The sequence below is a fragment of the Oryx dammah genome, unplaced genomic scaffold (assembly GCF_014754425.2).
Source record: "Oryx dammah isolate SB20612 unplaced genomic scaffold, SCBI_Odam_1.1 HiC_scaffold_11, whole genome shotgun sequence".
In the NCBI taxonomy this organism is placed as follows: domain Eukaryota; kingdom Metazoa; phylum Chordata; class Mammalia; order Artiodactyla; family Bovidae; genus Oryx; species Oryx dammah.
The window spans coordinates 33,536,974-33,548,378 of NW_024070195.1; positions in this window are offsets into that span (position 1 = coordinate 33,536,974).

Sequence of the window (11,405 nt, forward strand, 5' to 3'; positions counted from 1 at the left end):
GCACGCTGCAGGACACCAGTTCCACATGGCCAGGAAAACTCTTTCCCTTGGAGACTGGCCCTAACCCCACAGCTCTGGGAGGCCAGCAAAGGCCCGTCCCAGCCTGCTCCCACCCCATCAGCCAGCCAGTGGGTTCAAGGCTGGGGAGGATGGGGAAACCAACGGCCCTCTTGTCAGCCCCACCCCAAGGGCCCAGGCTCGAGGCCCAAATGAGAGGCCCTTGTTCTCCCAGGAAGGAGACTCCCAAGGTCAGCCTCCTGGGTCATCTGTCTGTCCGAGAACAGGTCTGGCTCTTCTCGGCTGTCACGTGCCACGCGTGGTGGCAGCCTCCAGCACCTGAGTCATCTGTGACTCATTGCCCTCTGCCCTTGGTCTTGAGAGGGCTGGGCCAGGTGGACTTGGCATAGGGATGGTGAGACCTGTCTGGTATCCCTGGTCCAGCCTGTCCCTCCCCTTGCCTCCACCCTGTACAGACACAGGAAGAACCAGACCACGCGCAGAGGATATTGTGTGAACACACGTCTCCTCACAGAGGACCCAGAGTGGCTCATCTCTCTCTTTCACACACACACACGCACACGCACTCCCACGCAGGTTGGCCCCACATCCTCCAGAGTCTCCCTCAGACTCAGAGCTGGGGTATAGAATTTGGGCTCTGCTGTTACTCCCTGTGTGACCACAGGAAGGATTCATCCCCTTGCTGGGCCTCAGTTGCCTCCTCTGATTCTGGGACTCTCCGATCTCCAAGATCCCTTCTAGTCCATAATCTAAGAGGTGAATTTCATGAAGTGATTTCAGACCTGCGGTCAGTCAGCAAAGTGGGAGCCAGGAGGGTGATGGGGGCCGCGGCAAAGGTGGGGACTCCTTCCTGGTACCTTCCTGATCCCACCTAAGGCTACAGGCTAGCAGCAGAAGAGGTGATAATGCCCTGGACGACTCTTCCCAAACCAGCTGACTGAGAACCTCCAGGGCCCCTCTGCAGCCACCATCCCTAGGGGAAAGGCCCAGATGGTGGACTTCCATAGGGCTCCCCTCAGACCTGGGCTCCCTGAGGCGGGGCTGTGTCCCCTCAGACTGGGGCTCCCTGAGGCGGGGCTGTGTCTCCCCAAGACTGAGGCTCCTTGAGGCAGGGCTGTCTCCCCTCAGACTTGGGCTCCCTGAGGGCAGGGCTGTGTCTCCCCTCAGAATGGGGCTCCCTGAAGCAAGCAAAGCTGTGTAACCTTCAGTTTGAAAGCCCCACAGGTCAAGAGTTTTTAGTTCCTCCTTTTTATTTCACATTAACTCTCCTCCTTTCTTGCATGCATCTGACCCCTCTCCCCTTTCTGCCTGTTTCATGAGAAGTGACTTGGATGCCAGGGTGCTGACCCCCACCGGGACAGAGGTGAACAGACCTGAGATGCTATTCGCATCTTCCACCTGTTTTACCTCAAATCATCCCAGGAATGTGGGTCACACCTAGATCGCATTCCCTAGAGGAGAGACAGGGCAGAGTTTCAGAAAGCCAGGTATTTGCCAGGTCACACAGCAGGGGGTCCCTAGCTCCTCACCCTCTATCTGTTGTGTGTATCCCCCCCACAAGACCCCACCACTCCTGCTGAGGGCCACCTCCCCCACCCCCAGGAAGGGTTAATGAGCACAAGGCCTCCTCGCAGGGTGGAAGGTGGTTGGGAAAGCTAGGGAGGGTCAGCGTTTCTCCACTTGGCGGGCACGTCGGTTTCCCAATCCAGTGTTACTGGGGGGCCAAAACCAGAGCTGGGCAGGCTGGGCACTACCAGTTACAGATCCCGGCACTCTCTCCTGTTTGGCCGTGGAACATGACTAGCTCCTGAAGGCGCTTGGCCTGGAGGGGTCTGGCCTCTGGGGATGTGGGCCCAGGCCCAGGTGAAGCTAGTACTTAGAGAGAAGAACCGATTCGTGTTGATGTAAGGCAGAAACGAACACAATAATGTCAAGGATTTATCCTCCAATTAAAAATAAATAAATAAATAAAATTTTTAAAAAAAGAGCCCTAGAGAGGAATTTGCCAGCATGGGGGCCTGGCACCCACGAGGTGGAGAAGGAACAAACACCCTCTTCTGGGTCTCCAACTGCCCCTACCACCCTTCTGTCTCAGCTTCTGAGATATCACCTTCCCAACTTTTTTTAAGAAAAAATTTTTTTACAGACTTCTTGATTTAGTTTTGGCTGTGTTGGGTCTTTGTCACTGTGCACAAAGTTGCGGTGGGCAGGCGTCTCATTGCAGTGGCTCCTCTTGTTGCAGAGCTTGGGTTCTAGAGTGCTCAGCCTTCAGTAGTTGCAGTGCACGGGCTCAGTAGTGGCTGCCCACTGGCTTAGTTGTCCTGAGACATATATGGGATTTTCCCGCACGAGGGATCAAACCGGTGTCCCCCTGCATTGACAAGGGGATTCTTTACCACCGAGCCACCGTGATAAGCCCTTCCTGACATTTATGCTTTACCATAACCCATGTGAAAAAACATACGCTCTTCACAGGACTCCCTGAACATCCATGCACACACACATACCCCAAGGGTTTCAAGAAACAATACTTACCCTTACTATGTTTGAGCTTCTCTGAATATTTTCGACCCTGTTCTCCTTCATATGAAAAAGCATCTGGCTGGTGGCAAACCACTCATCTGACCTCATGACCCATTGATAAATGACAATTTGCAGTTTGGAAAACACTTCTGCAAGCTCACCAAGCTAGATCCATCACCATTGCACAGATGAGGACGCTGAGTCCCAGAGAGGGCACCGAAGCCTTCCCAAGGTCACTGGGCTGATCAGTGACAGAGTTGCAGCCAGAGCTCAGGTGACTCTCAGGGAAAATTTTCCACTGTAAGTTTCCAGAGCCTGGGGGACTTCTTGAGATAGCTGCCTGCAAAAACAAGGCTGGGGATGAGGATTCCCACTGGCAGATGGTCAGAAGAGATGAGATGGAGGTTGTTAACAAGCAGGCTCTCCTAGGCCTCCCCCAGGTCACAATTCTTAAAGCCATATTGAACCTGTGGTGAGGTCAGCCGTATTGAACCTGATGACTGCGGGGGGCAAGGTGGAAGGGGGGGTGTTGCTCAGCCTCCAGAAAGCACTCAGTGATGAGAGAGAGGTGAAAGGGAGGCTCCCCTCCCTCAGGGAGCCCCCATCTGAGGAGGGAGACCCTATCTCTGCTGTGGGCAGAAATGGAAAACATATCCAGAATGAGGGCCCGAATTCCACACCTGCATTCGGAACCTCACTGGCAGAGCAATGAGAAGGGTGGAGGGGAGAGAAGCGTTGAAGCACTTGAGGGAATCACCTGAGTGCAAGGACCAGCCATTCCCTTCAGGCAGAACCGCCTAACTAGAGGATACTCAGTCACTGTGAATTTCAGACTCACTATGAAAATGAAATTTTAACTGGGCATCCTGGATTTTCATCTACTATATCTGGCAAAATGCCTCCAGGACAGGCCCTTCTCAGAGCCAACAGGTCAGGCTGACAGGGACCATGGGGCCCACCTGAGACTAACAGCAGGAGAAACGCACGGATCCAGATATCCAGTCCTGAGTAGGGGGGCCCTGTCAGCCCTCAGGAGGCAGTCCTCAGACCCACAGCCACTCCCAGCTTGAGCGGCTGCCTCCACCCCACCCAACCCCACAAATGTAGCTGGGATGGGGAAGGTCAGGGACGGCCTCCGGAGTAGGCATGTGGTGGTAGGCAGGGGGGCCATCAGCTTCCTCTGACCCTTCTCTGCAGCCCCACCGGGCCAGTCGAGATAAGATGGTCTTCAGGGAAACTTCCTGTTAGGCAAACGCCAACGGCTGGGCCTGGCGCACCACCGGCATCTGGAGGCCGTTTCTCTGAAACCATGGGGCCAGGGGTGGGGGGAGGGTTTTACCAGCATTGAGTCAAACTTTCCCCCACCCTCACGTTTCTTCTGCCCTCCTTCCTCCCTGCAGCCCCCAACACACACCCACAGTTTTGGCTTTTAGTGTGGCTGCTGAAATCGGGCAGTGCCAAGGGTGTGGCTACGGTGGCCACAGCCAGAAGGAAAGGGGGTGATCCCACTGGCCTGAGCTTTCATAGCCTTTGTGGCCAAAGACGTCCCCTTCCCCAGACCCAGGAGGGGAGCTCAGTGCTGGGTCCCAGGCCCTGCCTGGATCTCATGACTGAGAGGAAAAGAAAGTAGTTTCTATTTCCCTGTGGGTTTCTACACTGGCTGTTTCCACATTCCACACCAAGGGAATAAACCACCTAAACTGCTCAGCCTTCTTTGAATACTATAGATCAGCCTCGAAGAGGAAGCTCAAAGTTTACACCCTCATTCTCAGGGAGTACCCAGGCTGATGAGAGAGAATGCGTATTGGTCCTTGGGGACCCTGGCAAAGTGATGTGACTAATGTCCACTCATTCATTCATTCAACAAGTACTCTCTTCATTGAGCCCTCTTAAGTGGAAATCACTTTATATTCATTACCTAATTTAATCCATATTAACACCTGGGTGATAAGTGTCCTCAAGCCTATATGAAAGATCATGACGATGAGGCCCAGACAGGTCAAGCAACTTGCCCAGGATCACAAAGCCAGAAAATACTAATGATGTCAGAAGTACAGCCCCTAACTCTGTGTAATTCCAAATCGTCTTTTCCAGACTTCCCTAGTGGTCCAGTGGGTGGGGCTCTGCCTGTCAGTGAAGGTGACATAAGTTCCATTCCTGGTCTGGGAAGATCCCACATGCCACAGAGCAACGAAACTCATGCCCCACAACTACTGAGCCCATGTGCCTACAGCCTGTGCTCCACACCAAGAGAAGCCACCGCAATGAGAAGCCGGTGCACCGCTACAAAGAGTAGCCCCCGCTTGCCCCAACTAGAGAAAGCCCGTGCAGCAGTGAAAGCACAGCCAAAAATAATTTTTTTTTTAAATCCTCTTTTCCTACTACTCCATGCCCAGTCACAACAGCAACAATAGCTAACCCTTTGGGGCACTTACTACATGCCAGTCACCACCCTTGGTCCCTCCAGGTTTCCCTAGGTCTCATGTCTCATGGTACCTGTTAAAGAGACAGCTGAGTTTCAAAAAGGTAGTTTTGTCCGAAGACACGTTTAGAAGCTGTCAGGGTTGGGCCTATGTTTAGGGCTTGGGTTTTGGACATCATGGGCCCAGAATTCTCCATCGGGATTTGAACCCAGGCTATCAGGCCAGGCTAGGCCAGAAGGGACCCAGTTCTAACATTTCTGCAGCTGCCAGACAGCAGGTTATTAATAGCTTCGAGGTGTTTATTATTGCTGAACAGTCAGCAGCTCCCAGAGGGGAGAGCAGGGTCATGGGACTCCAGCCAGGTCAGCCCCCCACCCCCAAGCCCCACGGGAGATCGTCCTGAGGAGCCAGATCCCTCAGCTGGGCCCCACAGCCCCCGCCCTGGGAACCCTTACCCAACCAGGCCATCGCCCTGTGACTGGGAGTGGTGACCCCTGTCACACTTGTGAGTGTGCAAGCTGTGCGGAAGGAGACCTGTGACCCGGCGTCTTGCTCCGGGTGAGAGGATGCAGCAAATGCCAGGGGTCATCTGCCCCACGTTTCCCAGCAGCAGGGCCCAGCAGGCCCCAAATCCAGGCCCAGACATCCTGTCTCTTACTCCAGCTGGACAGAGAAGAGCAAGGATGGAGCAGCTGGGAAGAAAACCCTGGGGAATGAAGCAGAGAGACCTGGGGTGGGGTGGGGAGGTGGAGATTCTTCTATAAGGCAAAAGCAAACAGGTATGCCAACACCCTCTCTAAATTATTTCCCCAGAAGTCATCTTCCTGCTGCTGCCCCAGGAGACGCCAGCTCCCAGATCACCACCTCTCCAGGAAAGCATACTTCTCCCCACCATACCGAGCCCCACCCCCACCAGTACCACACACCTTTCCCCCAAAGATCCTGGAGTCTTCCTGGGAGGGCTTCTGAGATGTACACTCCTGTGGGCCTGGCTTGCCTCAGTCCTCAGCAGGGGAGAAGGGATGAACACTTGCAAAAATGGGTATAAAACCCAGCCATGGTATTTTGGTTTAAAAATTAAAAAACCAGGTGGGAAAAAAACAACCAAAGTATACTAAAGTAGGAGAAGAAAAAGGCTTTGACGTGAGTACTAGAAACAACAGCATAATTATAAAGACCATTGTGAGCACACCCTACATACTGGGCACCATACGGGTATTTTTGCACGTCAACATCACTTCTTCCCCTCAAGTTAAGTGTAGGCATGATTGTTCCCATTTTGGAGATGAGAAAGTTGAGGCCCAGGGAGGTAATTCAGCCCGTGGCCAACCAGGATTCCAATCTAGATCCGTCAGAAGTCCTGGCGGGGCTTCGGGCAGCCTGTATCGGGCTCTGCCGAGGCAGCAGGCAGGGCATGTGAGGAAAAGCCACTTCGGGCTGGCCTCAAAGGCCATCACTGCACCTCCGGAAGACTTCCGGGCTCAGGATGACTGCATCAGCTGCAAATGGGGTGGAAAGTGGGGACATGGTCTCCCTGCACGGAGTCCTAGGAGGTAACAAAATGGGGTTTTCAGAGGGGTCAGGCAGGGCCCTAGGAGGGAGGTATATGTTGGCATCTGCCCGACTTGGAGCCAGACCTAGGGAGCATCAGGAGATGTGTGGGGAAACATCAGGGCCCAGCCATTGTTGGCTCAAAAATGGTACAGAGAGAAGTCCTGTGGGGACTGTACACACGTGCTGGGAGGCGGGGAAGGTTGCAGGCCCTGAAAGGACTCCTCAGGCACCAGTATCCCATGATTCCGAATATCGATAGCAGCCAAATGAAGGTCGGGGGGTGCCTTCCTAAGAATGCTTTCCATCTTTATCAGTAAAGAAATATCTGAACTTCCCTGGTGGTCCAGTGGTTGAGAATCAGCCTGCCAGTGTGGGGGGACACGGATTCAATCCCTAGTCTGGGAAGATTCCACATGCATGGGGGCAACAATGCCCGCGTGCCGCAACTGCTTAAGCTCGCTCACTCTAGAGCCTGTGCTCCGCAACAAGAGGAGCCGCTGCAGTGAGAAGGCCACGCATCACAACTAGAGAGTAGCCCCAGCTTGCTGCAAGCAGAGAAAACCTGCCCCCATCAACGAAGACCCAGCACAGTCAAAAATAAATAAATAAATAATTTTTAAAATGAAATAAATAAATGTCTGACAGCAGGGGTTTTGTCTTCTTCCCGAGACTAGAAACTCTAGGAGGGCAGGGAGCAACCTGAAGGCAAGGACCATGTCACCCCCCTCAGACTGGGAGCTCCCTGGGGAGTACTTATGCTTTCTTTACTAACAGACTGACCACCCAAAGGCAAATGCAACCTTTTAACACCTGTTTCAGATCTCATGATCCTGAATGGACCAGGCCCAGTATTCCTCCCATAGGCACCTATGCCCAACGGGGCCTTTTCCTTTGACTCTCTGCTCCCCTTGGTTCTAGCTCATCCCCCTTCTGAATGACTCCCATCCCCTCCTCTGCAGATGCTCAGCGAGGCCCTATCTTTCCCTTGCATTTTACCTTTCCAGGCAGATTATACATATTTACTGATTCCTTGCCCTCCCCCTGTTCCCCATGTCCTGATGGATAATGTCCTGTGCATGTAGCTGAATTATCTTCCTCCCAAGAACCCTGAAGCCAATGTGGTGGAGGCTCCCAAAGGTCATCTCATCTGGCCCCATCTTTAGGCTGGTACACGCTAAAACTGGTCCTAGTAAGTGTGAGTCCATTCTGCAACAGGGCATAAAATATATGGTTGGTAGTCCATATGGATAAAAGGAAGGAAAGGAAAGAGAAGATCCCATAGCCTTTTCCCCCAAATCTCTTGCACTTCTCTCTCTGCCAGTTCTTCTCAGCCTCTAGCCTCTCTCCCTCATGCTGTAAGTGAGGCCCACTTTCTCTTAGTGAGACTTCAATAAAACTGAGTCACTCCTCATTCTAGAGATCTGGACAATACTTTGTCCTGCCTGGGTCAGCCTTTGCCCTGAGTCTTCCCACCAGGGCAGACTGCTGCTGGACTCTGATTCACTTATAAATATCCTTCCTGGGACTTCCCTTGTGGTCCAGCAGTTAAGAATCCACCTTGCAATGCAGAAGATGTGGATTCGATCCCTGGTTGGGGAACTAAGATCCCACATGTTGTAGAGCAACTACTGAGCCTGCATGTACCGGGGCCCATGAGCCACAGCTACTAAAGCCAGCACACCACAACTGGAGAGTTCATGTGAAACTAAAAGATCCTGCATGACACAGAAAGACTCAATGCAGCCAAAGAAATATTTTAAATAAATAAATATCCTTCCTTCCTTGAACCTCCTGCTATACCCTGAGACCATCATGCATATACTAAAGCCTTATGGATGGGAAGGGACTACAGTCCTAGACCCAAAGAAATGGCCCTTTAGGTGGTTCAGATATGATCAGTGGGTAGCAATTACACCAACACTTCACAGTTGGTGACAACAGCTATATATTTACTCACAACTTTGTACGTTTGGGAAGAAGATGGCTTCTCTCCTTTATGTGTCATTGCAAAAGTGGCTCACCTGGGGCTAGAGAATCCAAAATGCTCTCCCTCACATGGCTGGGGCTTCAGCTTGGGGTGGTTGGGACAGCTGGGGGCTGAGTCCCCCTCTTCCTCTCTACATGGCCGCTCTCTCCAGCAGGATAGTTGAACTTCCTTATAGCATGGTAGCTGCCTTCTAAGGCTGGGATAGGGGTGGAAACTGCAATGCCCCTTAAGGCTGAGGCCTAAAAGTCCAGCACATCTTATTCTGCCACATCCTCTTAGTCACAGCCAGTCCCAGGTACAACAGAGGAGAAGCAGATGCTTCTTCTTGCAGCATGCAAGCCTAGGAGTGGGAAGAGCTGCTGGCAGCCATATTTGGATGCAGGCCACCACCGCAGTCCTAATACATGCAACTGATCCAGAATCACCAAGTTCTGTGTGGATCTATCCAGCTTCCTTGCAGGAGGGAAAGAGTAGGTTGGTGGGTTCCTGAGAAAAGCAAGTGTTCCTGAGGCCTTTTGGGGCTGTGAGCTGGGTAGGTTGCCCCTTAGGGAAAAAGGGCAAAGGGCTCAGGGTGGGCAGAGCAGAGACAAGAAGGAGCTCTGGATCTCCAGGGAGACAGTACCACACCAGAGGGGAGAGTGTGAGTCCCACAGTGGGGAGAAAAGCTGGGACAGCTTGGAGCTGGGCCTTGGAAGGTCCTTGGGGAAGGCTGCTGAGGGTGCATGAGCAGGTCTGCTACAATTGGGGGGTGCAGTGTGTACATTTTATCCTTCTTTCCTTCCAAGTCTATTTAAAGACTGTTTCTCTTTTCCGAGGCCATGTGTTGCAATCCCTTTCGTGCTTAGATTTCGGATCTTCTACTGATGAGCTCCAGCCCCTAGAGAAATCTCTTGCCTTGCCTTACCACACTTGGGGGAATTTGGCTTTCAGCCGTGGGGTTGGCCACTACCACATCCTCCCCCTGTCCCACTTTTCTTGTGCCTGTTTGTATTCGGTCTAGACAATTCGTTTTTATTTGTGGATGCTCTGCCCTAGCCTGGGGCAGCTGTGGTGAGGTGGGAAGAGCACTGGAATTGGGAGTCAGAAAAGCTGGTTTAAATTCTGGTTTGGCCCTTTACTGGCTGGGCGTCAATTCAGGCAAGTTATTTAGTCTCTCTGAGCCTCATCTGCCAAGGAAAAATAATGAGCCCCATCTCCAGGGTGGCTAAAAGGAGGAACCAGGGCCTGGCACAGAGAAGACAACTTCTAATCCCCTCACCCAGCCCTGCTCAAGTTTCCACCTGTTAACAAGCCCCTCTACCTACCACCCCAGCCAGAGCCAGCCATCACCTACCATCCACAGTCCTGGGATGAAATAAACCCTCTGTCACCTGGCCTCAGTGTCAACAATGTCAGTCAGATTACAAATGTTTATTGAGCATGTTCTACATCCCAGGCCCGTTCTAGGAGCTGGAGATACAACACTGAACAAAACAGATAAAAATCTTGGTGCTCACGTTGCTTGCATTCTAGTAGCTGGGGAGACGGGGGGAGGGTAAATTTTAAAGCTACACTGTCCAAAATGGGTAGTCACAGCCTCACGTGTATATTGAGCACTTGAAATTGTAGCTACACCCAACTGAGATATTTGATGAAAGCAAAATACATATTAGATTCAAACACGTAGTAGTGAAAAATGTAAACCCTCTGATTAATCATTCTTACATTGATTCGATGTTGGGATGATATTTTAGATATGTGGGGATTAAGTTAAATGTATGATTAAATGAAATGTCATCTGTTTCTTCTTACCTTTTAAAATCTGGCTCAAAGAACTTTTTAAATTACGTATGTGGTTCACATCATAGTTTTGTTGAACAGTCCTGTTCTGGAGTACGTTAGTGGTCACATGTGCCATGGAAAAAAAAGAGGGATGATGAAAAGAGGACCCCAAGTGGAGAGGGAAGAAGGGATGTTGACTATAAATGCATTGGTTAAGATGGCCTTGCTGAGAAGGTAACAACACCTGAGAAGTGAGAGAGCCCTGCATGTCATGTCTGGGGGAAGAGAACTCCAGGAAAAGGGAACAACATGTGCAAAGGCCCTGAGGTGGGAGCGCTCCCACGGTCCCAGGAACAGAGAAACCAGTGTGGCTGGAGCCCAGTGGCCAAAGTGGGGTTGGAGGTCATTGAGTCAGGGAGATGGAGGCAACACGGATGATGCAGGGCTTTTTAAGGCCATTGCATGGACTTTGGCTTTTTTCTCCAAATAAAACAGAGTCTGCAGGGTTTCGAGCCAAAAGGTGATATGATTCAGCTCACATTTTAACAGGCTCACTCTGGCTAACTAGAGTGCAGGCGAGAGAAGAACCTGGGAGGCCAGGTGGAGGCTCAGGCAAGTATCCACTTGGGATGACAAGAACCTGACCTCACAGGGCCGTTGTGTGGATTGTTAACCAGCAGAAGAGCTGCCGGTGGAAAGTGCTTGGAAAATGAGCACTTAACTAGATCCAGAGCTGCCTGAGGGCAGGGACCTCACCTCCTGTTCCCCCGCCCCCTCCACCCCCAGCGTGGCCAGAGGAGGCAGGGGGTGCCCTCCCTGATCAGCCACTGAAGCCACTTCTACCCCTCTCAGGGCATATCCCCTGTGAGGATTACAACAGCCTCCTGTGGCCTCCCTGCTGGTATGCTCCCTCTTTAAAACCCCTCAACTGCTGCTCATCCCCAGGTCTAGGCTCCTGGCACCATGGGCACTGCAGGAGGGGCTATTCCTGCCTCTCTCTCTCACCTTTGACCCCTTACCCACTCCCTTTCTGAGCCCCTACTCCGTGCCTTTGCTCACGCCCCCTCATCTGCCAGGGATGTCCGCTTCAACCCTTCTGCCCTCCCTTCCCTGTTCTGTCATCTCCTTCCCACTCACCA